The sequence below is a fragment of the Corvus cornix genome, chromosome 1 (genome assembly GCF_000738735.6).
Source record: "Corvus cornix cornix isolate S_Up_H32 chromosome 1, ASM73873v5, whole genome shotgun sequence".
Taxonomy (NCBI): Eukaryota; Metazoa; Chordata; class Aves; order Passeriformes; family Corvidae; genus Corvus; species Corvus cornix.
Genome location: NC_046332.1, coordinates 63,234,980 through 63,246,536, shown reverse-complemented (window position 1 = coordinate 63,246,536; position 11,557 = coordinate 63,234,980). Strand labels below are relative to the sequence as shown.

Genomic DNA, 11,557 nt, shown 5'->3' with positions numbered 1-11,557 from the left:
AAATTCTGGATACTTAATAACTGGTTGTCTTCTGGGCACACACAGCAGCTTTACACAGAAAGTAATTCTTTTGTGTAAGCACCATATCGTCTTCAATAATTTTTCATTCATAATCTTACTTCCACAAGTATATGAAAGAACAGGTGAATACTAACTAGTATGTGATATGATGGTGTAAAAAGCATCACAGAGGAATAATAAATTCCTCAGTTATTGTCTTTATGGTAATAATCAATTCTTGATTGCAGAAAGAATGAGATGCCACAACAGTTTCCTTTCAAAGGGACAGGATATCACTCTACCTAAAAAGTTGGAATATCTGTATGTCACATTGAGGGAAAAGAACTAAATTTAAGTTTACATGGGAAAATGTCGTTCTACAGCTCAGAAAATGATGACTGTAACTAGTATATCCCTGTAGAGAAATAGTGTAATTTTCTTTACCACGAATGTTTTTTTAATTCACAAAACTGAAGACGATATTATTTTCTTGGTAAATTTTTAAGAGTTCTATTCTGCTCCCCAATTACATTTTACTTTCTATGACACATAAGTATTAAATGGTTAAAGGTTCAAATTCTTGTTTTCTGTTCAAAAATGTTCTTAGGTGCAGTCACAGTTAAGTGGAATCCTGTAATTTCAAATGTCACTAGAGTGGCCCAGTGTAAAGCATTATCCTGTAAAAAGAAAGCTTGCAAAGTATATTCTTATGTCCTTTCTCAACCTGCATATTCCAGCTGACTTTGAGTATTTGTCAGGCAGAAGATATAACACTACATATTAATGTAAACAATTTCTGGAATTCCACTCCACATACAAACCACATAACACAAGCTCCAAATATTGTTGTATTGTTTGGAGATTTAAAGATGATAGATGCTTGCACTGACAGAAAGATTTAATCATTGTTAGCTGTCAAACCTTAAAAGCTATGGAGTGATACATTATTGTGGCTTGCTTTTATGACTTCCCTTTTTAACGAAAAAGATACAGATTCTATTTAGTGCAAAGGAAATTTCCCAAGGCAATAGAACCCAATTTCCAGGGCTTGCATACTTAAAGGACAACATTTAGTCTTCACATGAACACTTGTGAGGCTCATATTAAAGCCTAAGGGAAAGATCTGATTCTTGATTATAAATAGTTAAAGGGATAAATTTCTATATATTTCTAGAGAATATAGAAGTTTTGTCTTGAGACTTTAATGAAAGTCACTTTTAACATTGAAATATTCACACATATATGAAGACACAACCCTCCCCATTCCCTGCCCCATGTTCTGAGGAGTTTAAATCTTTAGCTATTAGTCTCTAGTCAGTCTTTCAAGAGGAAGATAAATATTGCAAACAGAGCCCACTTTTACAACTCTTACTTTTCCAGCTGGGTTTGAATTTTATTAATCTGCTTCTCCTTTCTTTCTTGTTGGCATTTTAATTTTATTTTTGCTGCCCACTTCCACGTTCATTCCATTACAGTCCTCTCATGACTTAATTGTTCCAAATCCTCAGGTTCAAGATTTACATTGCTTTTCTCATCCAGAATAGTGTCCCTAAATTTCAGAAGGAAAGCAGTAATTGAAAATAGAGAAAATAGGAAGTCAATTTATGTGAATAGCAATGAAAAGGTGAAGTTTCTTTCATCAAAATGTTCTACACCTTGTGAAATTGTAAGGAAACAAGAATAGAAATGCATTGATGCACTGGTAATTGCATCAATTAAAACTGTTCAGCATTCTAAAATCTAGAATGAAAAAATCACCTATATCTTCATGAAAATATATCTGAAATAATGACCACATCTTAATGAAAAGTAGAATCTAGAATAACAATATTTTCTCCATTGACAGAAAATACTGAAAATAAATTGTTTTCCAGTATGGAAGCATCCCTGCTCCTCTAGTCCAGTTCCAATCAGCACTATTGACTCAGCCTAGTAAGACACTCACTCTGTCTGGTGGATATGTCCTTGTCCTCACTGGCATTCTGGTTTTTGGATATAGCAGTTTCACCTCATCTCAGCTTTCTATACTATCTGACAAGCATGAAGAGAGAAGGTAGCTACTGTTTTACTACTTATTGTTTTCTAAATTAGAGAGATTAAACCTTGAATACCTTACTTAGCATGCAGCCATGGATCTATCTCTTTGGTCATTCATTGGATACTAAAGGACTTTCTAACATGTTCTGATTTTCTGCCCCAAATAAGTGACATTAGTGTGAGTTTGGAAAGAATTATGCAACAAAGCTCATTTATAGCTCTGTTTTCCTTCCAGGAAGATGTGGTGAAGGTCTCACTTACATGAGCAGTCTGTTTGGATAGGTTTCATGCTGTGATGCCATACCACTCACCAGTCACTTTCCTCATACTTCCAATTATTCATTCACCTTCAGAATACCTTGTTTTTGTGCTTCCCTAGAAACAAGTAGAGGGCACTGGAATGCAAAGGGACATTAAATAGCATGAGCATACACACACTTCCTGTAGTTTGACTTCAGTTAATGGGAAAACCAGTAATAGCTTCAGGAAAGATTTTGTCATTTCTTTCCAAATAAGTTGCATAATGGTGTGTATTCTCTGGAATTCTGAGTTCCAGCATTGAAGTCAGCTATTTATCAGAATATGTATAGGATGTAATCAGTTATTTTCTGTGAAAATTATAGAAGGAAAGCAAGGAAGGGAATTTTTGCAGTTCTGAACTTGTGTGGATGCCACTCCTAGGTACCATATCCAGAATTAGCCAAAAAACAGAAAGGAAATTCCACAAGAAAGTGAGAGACTTTGCGTAATATTGTATATAGAAAAATATCCTTATATTTCTGAGAAAGGATGCTTTCTGCTGCTAGTTTAATACTCATTTGCATTAAATAAACAATTTACTCAAAGGAATAAAGAAGACCTAAAAAAATGACCAAACTTTTATACTCATTGGAATGGATGTACCTCAATTTCTTAATTTTAGCTATATCAAGAGACAATGAATGAAAAATTTGCAATGATATATTGGATAAAAAGGTGAGTTTATGTCAAGTATGATGATTTAAATAAGTGGATTTATGTTATCCATGTGGAAATTGTTTCTCACAAGGTTTAAAGAAAAAGTTCTAACAGAAATTCATTAAATGCATCATAAAATACTGCTATTTCAGAAATAGGGCTTCAAGCTTTCCTATTTGTCCCAGTTGCACCTGGGATAGACTTTGTTTCTTCTCAATAGCTGGCACAGTGTTGTGTTTTGATTCAGAATGATAATAATGTTGATAACATTAATGTTGATTTTGTTTTTTGCTAAATTGTGTTTATCCTAAGTCAAAGGCTTTTTTTTTTTTTTTTTTGTGTGTGTGTGTGTCTCATGTTCTGTCAGTGAAAAGGTACACCTAAGAAAAGCTGGAGAGAGCATTGCTGGGATGGGTGACCTGCATTGGCCACACCACAGCAGGTTATGTCCAGTATATGAACCGGGGAAGTTACCCAGAAGGTTGGTCAATTTAGGTTTAGGAATGTGGTCTGGCATTGGTCAGTGGGTCAGTGTATCACCTGCTTGATTTTTTTTCTATCCCCTTTCATTATTACTATTATTACTATTTACTATTATTACATATTAGTTTGTTTTTCATTATTAAACTGTTCTTATCTCAACCTACAAGTTTTATTTTTAATTCTGCTCCCCATTCCACGGCGGGAAGAGGGTAGAGAGGGAGTGTTGAGTGAGCAGCTCTGTGGTGCTTATTACCAGCTGGGCTTAAACCCTGACATTACTGAGGAGTCAAAAGCCTTCCAAATAGACTAGCTGCAGATTTGGTAAAATTGTCTCAAACTAGATATAAGATAAACATTTTTGACTATGAGGGTAGTGAAACACTGGAACAGGTTTCCCAGACATGTGGTAGATGTCCCATCCATGAAAACATTCAATACCATGGACAGGACTCTAAGAAATCTATTTGAAGATGTCCCTGCTTCTTGCAGGGGGTTTGGACTAGATGGCCTTTAAAGGTCCCTCCCTATCTAGATCATTCTATGATTCTGTGGTTTTATACTCTTTCTGTGTACTTTCATTTTACTTTATTCAATTTTTCTTTATCCCTAGCCCCATAAATTGCCTCTTTTTTCCTCAGAAATAAATTTGGAGCCAAGAAATACTAACATGGAGGGCAGTCTACCTACGGAGAACAGAGTTCTGTATTGCCTCCTGCATTCCTGTTTACAAATATATGTCACACAAAATACCATTCTCTACTCAATTGGTCATATTCCACTGGTGAGTCTCTTCCATTTTACTACTTTGCTCTGCAAGTTTCATTCATTGAGATATCACTTATCACTGAAATGAGTAAAATACTGCACAAGTTATTTGCTCTGGGGATTGATGACTAAGCCATTTGGATTCGTTGGTTAACCCTTGGAGCAGTATATACCTGTGGTGGGTTGTCACAGTGGTGTTGGATGGTATAGTGCCGCGACCTTCCCAAAAGCGCCTCCAAGGAGGAAGCCGCTCGGTGCAGCCACCACGCTTGCACACACACGTACACACACAGACCGGAGAGCTGGCAAAACAGTCCGGTGGTGAATGAGCAGCAAGGGTCTTCACATGGGGTTCCACGAAAGACATTTACTGCATCCTCACGTAAGGCTCCAGAGAAGCAGGAGCAGAACAATGTGGGGTCCAGGGTTATGTAGGGGATGGAGAGAGCATCAGGGACAAATGATCTGAGGGCACAGGGGCGGTACAAAGGCGGGACTAGGGAATGGGAGCCAATGGGGAAGCTCTGGGGGCGTATAAGGTAACAAGGGTTGTAGTGGCCAACAGAGCCAACCAGGGGAGCAGAACTGGGGTACATTAACATAACAGAGCAGAGCACTCTGGGGGAAGCTTTTTCAGTCACCATAAACTGGAAAGGAACCTAGGAGTTGTCCCACCATAGGACTCCCTTCACTCCTTGTCCAGCAGGCGCACCGGCCCCCAGAGTGGGTTATACTGTGTAAAGCAGTGGGGTCTGGGTAGATCAGTGGGCTCACAAGATGTGCAAGCAGAATGAGATCTATACATCAGAGGTCAAAAAAAACCCTAGGAGGTTTTCAAAAGGATGCAGAAGACACTTCACATTATCCATTTCAAGGTAAGCCTCTGAAAGCTTTTAAAGTAGATTGATTAGGAAATATTAAAACTCTAAAGGATTCTAGAACTGTGGAAGCTTCAAGAATCAGTAAAAAACCAATACTGTTACAAGATGATGTTTAGCAAACAGATTCCTGTGAGTCAGAGCTCATTACCTGAAGCTGTGGCAACCTAAGAAAATGGAAGATATGTCATTGGTAAGTTCATATGATGATGTTTTAAGCTACATGGTCAGATCAGCTTGCTTGAGTTTTTTTGTCAGACAAATGATCTCTACACTGTGTGCCTTGTTCTGGTGTAAAGTTACAAATAGCTGTGTTTTCGACAACTGGTCACAGAGACACTTGAGTAAGGATAAGATAATTACTGATGAGCTCAGAAAACAGCTATTTTAAGTGCAGGGGAATTAATGAACAAAAACCTGATATGTCTGCGTTTCTTGAACACTTGTTTTAGAGTAGTGAATCAGGAGACAAAGTCACCATACTCATTAAAGTATATTTTTTCTGAACATTCTTTTTTAATAAATAAACTATTTCCAGCTCTATACTAGTTAAAATATCTGGAGGAGTATCTGGGGATGCAGTTATTTCTCCACAGCACAATGAAATAAAAGTTAAACAATAAGCAATAGGTGCTGGCATGCACCTCTCAACAGAGATCTGGATAAATACACAAAGAAATGATTACAGGCAGTGTCACTGTCATTTTTCAAGCTGTATTGCACTGAATAATACACACTGAAAAGGAAAAGAAATTATTCCCCTCTGTGATCCCATAGTCAGCAGATATTTTGTTGATCTAGTACCAGTCAGACAAAAAGGTGTTTGATCTTACATGAGCACGCCCCCAAAGGCCTTTAATCAGTCATTAATGCTGATGACATTTTCACTGACCTGCTAGAATCCTTTAACTCTTTGTAGACAACATTTTGTGACATATCCATCCTCCCAATTAAATCTGATGATCACTTGGTTGAGTGAATATCCTCAGGAGCAAAGGGAAAAAGTGTTCTCCATTGTCTTTTAATATAGAGATCATGGTGACGGCCACATGACACTTAATTAGCAAAATACTGAGTGGAATGCATTTTGTAATTTAGCTTGCAAATGACCTTTATATTACAGAAATCGGTGATGTGTGGGTTAGTATGGCACTAAATGTGTCAGAAGAACTAGAGTGAGATGAAATATTGCATTTTAGACTGGTAAAGATTTACAAAAATAAATTCATGATAGAAGTATAATTTTGTACTTTTACCTCTCCTGAATGTTTTAAAGGCAAGGGTCTTCATTTGTCAGTCATAGAATTATTTTTTTCTTGTGGCATGTGTACAAAGCAAGAAAGAAATTCTGTATCATTTAGAAAATTCACTAAAACTAGAAACCGAGGGTGAGATATTTAGGTATCTTTATTAAACAATCTCTGAGGCTTTCAGGAAGAAAAGCTCCGGTGTACTGTATCTCCTTGTGGGTTTATGTGTAAATCTTTCTGAAGTGTAAACAGACTAGGCGTAGGATGACTTATTTTGACCACAATCCTCAGCAACTCCACATGCTGTGCAGACAAAGCTTTTGAAAGGTTCAGTGTTAGTTATTAAGGAGACAGATGGGATTTGCAGCCAGCCTGCACTCCAGATAACCTTATAACAATGGTGCCGAGAGTTGAAGTTACTAGGCTTGCATAGTTTTACAGCTATGGAAGTGAACAACAGGTGTCATCTGGCACCATTCTGAGCCAAACCACACAGAAATTTAAGCAGTTTTTCTTCACAAGGCTAGATATAACATCCTGATAGTTCTGGAGATGGCTGTTCTCCATCTTGCAGGTTTTATACCAGAATGTATACTGGCATGGAGATGTGCAAAGAAACCACTGCCTTCCACAACTACATAGTAAAAAGGAAATTAGACATACCTAAGTTTTTATAGGTTTTCTATTTCTATTTCCATTACCATTGCAGGGATGTAGAGACAGATAATAAAGGGGGAATAAAGGTCCTCTCTATCCAATTGACATTTTCACAGCTATGGATGACCTTTCTACTCTTCAGTTAGTATTTTCAGACCACCTTGCCCCACATTGTCTTGTCAAAGTCAGAACTGAAACTGGAAAAACAAGATTCCCAAAGCCAGGTTATAAATCTAGGCACAACATGTCTGTTTTATTGAAGGTAGTGCTGTAAGCTGTCTCCTGTCCTCATGTCTGCCAAGTTCAATGGGATGAGAGCCAGACAGTAGACACTAATGAGTGCCAGACCTTGACAATGAAGACAATTAAGTGTGTCGAGAAAAGTAAGGAAAGCACAGAAGTTTTAAATATGAGAAGAAAACAGAAAATTTTTTCCAGATGTTAGTGTATGAGGTACTGAGCTTCCACATTATACTGTGTGCTCAGGAGAGAGCAAAGATCATGGCTCAGGGAAGCATCACCTTCTAGTCAGTCATTCACTGGTGCCCATAGAAATATTTTCTTCTCTAGTCTGTTCTCCTTTCTTCATGATGCCTCTGCGCAAGTGTGAGAATCTACCAGGTGCAATGCAGTAGAAGGTGGTGCTCAACAGAACATGAATTTTTACCTCAGTTCCACTTTTTCCTGTTAATGACCATGACATACAGTTACCATAATGCCTGAAATGTCTTCTGCACTGCTAGCCTTAGGCATTTGACACAACAGGGTGTGGGGTATGACTGTCACCCTAACCTCACCTCCAGGCTGCATTATGACCATAGAAATGCTCACTAGGCCTTGGCCTTGACAAACATCATCCAAGCTAAGCTCCTCTTGCACTTACCAGAAACATGCTCTGTTTCCCAGAACTTATGTTGTCCTGTGGGCTCCTATTTTTTTTAACAAATGGGCAGGAAAATTTATTTTTCTTACCTGAATAACAACTTGAGTGGAACATTTTTGTTATTGAAATTTCAAGGAAAGTTATTGACCCAAATTACATCCAGGATGGAAAATTACTACGCTTTGAACCAACTCTCTTGTGACCCTATAAACAGTGGTCCTCAGTTATTACAGCTGGTTAGGGGTCAGTAGCTCTGACCGAGGAATCTGCGACCGGTCAGGAGAGATGGTCCCAAAAGGAATCGCCTTCCCGAGGCCCGGTGTCTTCCCTCAGCTGCTGGCAGGAGGTCGCGTGCAGAAGCTGTCAGCTCTTTAGTGATTATCAGCTCGTGATTCCAGCTCAGCTCTGCAGGGCAGCCTCTAGGCCAGACCAGGGAGAGAGACAAGAGGCTCGTGTGGCTGGTTCCACACGAGGCAGCTTTATTGATCCATACTCCAGCGAAGGGGAGCCAGGGACAGGCAGCTCTCTGCCTGCGCAGGGGGCTAGCTTTATAGGGATACAGGGGGTGGGTGTCAGAGGATAAAGGCCAATGGGTTACAAAGGATCTGCATAGGGTCTCCCAGAGGATTCCGGGTCTGTCTTCTTCTCGCCATAACTGCAGAGTAGCTGCCTTCCCAGGGGGGTCCTGCTGGGAGATTGCTCAATCTCCTTATCTCAGCAGACGTCTCTCCAGGGCACTGGTTGGGCATACCCTACACTCAGCGAGACTCAGCAGGCTCTGACCAGCAAACTCCCTCTTACTGGGACACCTCTCAGAGCCAGCAAACTCTCAAGTTTGCTATACTTGAAGGACCGCCACCAAAAGCCAATGATGGAGCCTGGGCTATCTCCACTCCTCGAGGCTCAATCCTTCATTCACTGCAAAGATAAAAAGGAAATTTTTCACAGGTATATATACACCTTGGATATACTCTTTAGATCTCTGTGTGTGCATGTGCATATGCTATAGCAAATGTATTGAGTGTTGCTCTCTTAGCTTTCTTAAGTATGTTTGATTTGTAAGTAAATTAGGTTTAGAAGTGAGTTACTGTTGTGCTTACAGTAAATTCTATAGAATCTTTTGTTAAGGCTATTGTCTGAGTGCTCTTAAGTTTAAATTCTCTTAAAACCTTAAGCCTAAACCGTTGGTCAAGCCCAGGGCTAAATTTCGAGAGGGGTCCACTCTGAACCTGGTGACTCAACAGAAGAGTCTGCTTTATTTCTTTTTATCCTTACCCTTTCCCAGCTTTACCCTTTTCCCTCCCTAACCTCCATGTAGATAATTTTAGCTTGATTTTAGTCTGATTTTTCTCTGTGTACTGTAACAATTTTGTAAGTGGTAGAGTGAACAACAGTAGCAGACTTGCCAACAACTTTTGTCAGCTTTCAGTTTTGTACTAAACCTCCTTTTGCCAATACCTTTGCTGGTGATTCTTTGAGTGACCTGAAAGACTCATTTCTGACAAAGGATCACAGAGAGCAGGCAATTTGAAAAAGAAAAAAAATGGAAAAGCCAATCTCATCACATGTCAATGACAAGGAAGAGGAGAAAAGGGATTTGGTTGTCCCAGTTATATTGAAATTAGGCTATCAGTTCTGGTGGTGGGAGGTCTACCCAAGCCTTGTCTGTTTAAGTGTCTGTCAAGCATAGTATGAAACACACATATGCACAAGTATATGACCCTGCTGGAGCTTCTGAATGTCTTCTCAGCATGATGTGCAAATGCTGCTATGCTCTGTTAATCTAAATCTGTGTAAAGTATAAGAAAAGTAATGTTCCATATACTGCAGTAATAGACGTATGATCTGAATCTTGAATTCAACCCATTCTATGAAATATGTAACTATTATCTTGGGTATTTTCAAAGTCATAGGAAAGATGATGAAGAATAAAAGGGATCTGCAGGGGGTTTTGTATATCTTCTTAATTTGGAAATGGAAAAGAACAGTCTAACAGCTATCTTTGCAAAATTATCATAAGAGGGTTCTAGTTTCTTTAGCTTAGTTATCAAATTGTTGTCTGGTTTGAATCTTTTTAACTTAATCAGTATGCAGAAGCAACATAGCACTTTGGTGTGTCTACCCCAGGAATGACTTCTAGATGCCATTGCATTATAAATCATTAAAAACCCACTAAGTTCATAATGACCCTTACATTAAACTCACTGAATAGATTATAGTACATTTAATGGCCCATGCCCGCCCTTTTTTTTTTTCAGTGACACTTAGAGTTGGAGAGTTATTATTTACACAGTTTTCTTTATATATAAGTGGATTGTATTGCTTTTCACCTTGTATGTATATGGCTTTGAGTAGCAGCTTTTTGTAGGTTTTCTTTGTAAAGGATAAAAGCGCACCCTCCCCATCATTATTTCTCCTTTGAGTTCTCTGAAAAAAAAAAAAAGCTTTCAAACACTCTCCTGTCCCTCTAAACATAAAGACAACAAAGAACAAGATGAAAATACAGCAACTCCCTTCCCCCAATATTAGCTTTCCCTTCCTTCGGTAAACCCTAGTGGTTTGAACTATCATTAAAAGGAATTTGGGTTTTTTCTACTTTAAGCCTTCCCTATTAAATGAGAGTTCCGCAGATCACAGAGCTACAAGTCAGTTGCAGAATATATGTTGTGGTAAGTAGAATTAACCTCTTGACCTTAAGTTCTCCTCTCCTGGGATGCACACAGATATTTTCTAACCATGAAGAAGTTTTTACAGGCAAACAAAGCGTGGCTTTTTGCCACTATTTCTGATTGAAAGTTGAGCTAGAAGTCCACATAATTCAAGTTCTTAGGCTATTTTAGCTGTATTTAGTGAAATTAAAGTTGCACATTTCTACTAAATATCTGTCTTTTCAAGGGCAAAAATGCATCCACAGTTATGCATCCACCCCATTTTGACTTGGGAAAATGAAATGCTGCATTTATATTAAAAACCAGACTTGTTGTACTTCTTCCTTAGTTCTTATACAGGTGTATTTGCAAGCAGCTGCATGCATTTCTTCATGTTTTGCTTTTTTTAAAAAAAACGCATACACATGATTTTGCAGAAAATGGCTGGAAATGAAGCTCTGGCTGTCAAAACCAAAAACAGTAACAGAGAAGAAATTATTTGACTAGTTCTGTTAGGAATGGTTCTGCAAAATCTGAAATTCAGCTGAATGCAATAAAGCTTGACAATACTTTGAACCTGTCATAATAAAGTCAAAATATTTCAGAAGAAAAATTTGTTATGTTTCCTAGAAGTGGAAGCAACAATATATTGAATAATAGATGCAAATAAAAACGATATTGTTATTGATAGCATTAGGACCAAGAATGAACACCTTACACTGTAAATGACCACCTATGTCTATTTATCATGAATGTTTTAGGTTGATTATGCAGCAAAGGCAACAGTGGTTTAAGTTTTGTGTGTAATTAAAAATTTTTTTCTCTGATGAGTGAGAAAGAAAGCGGTAAAATTTGATAATAGTTTCCAGGATAATTTTCTGGCCAATTTAGAGAAGAATGACTTGCTAATTTCCCATTGATATATGGGAAATTTTGTAAATTGTGTAACCAAACTAATTTTTATAATTCTCCTGAGAAGGTGTCTGTGTGTTAGCCTTT

At 38.2% G+C, this 11,557-nt stretch overlaps 1 long non-coding RNA gene across 2 annotated transcripts in view; it reads left to right on the top strand.

Annotated features, from left to right (window-relative positions):
• The first annotated feature begins 4,047 nt into the window (after window positions 1-4,047).
• The window catches only part of LOC109145467, a 45,346-nt gene continuing 37,836 nt past the window's right edge, over window positions 4,048-11,557 (top strand). The window contains exon 1 of one of the 2 annotated variants that reach the window (XR_002046850.3): window positions 4,048-4,258. This is a non-coding gene — a long non-coding RNA (uncharacterized LOC109145467). Of the gene's footprint in view, window positions 4,259-4,907; window positions 5,118-11,557 lie in introns of those variants that run through there. The other variant, XR_002046849.3, reaches the window with a different exon arrangement.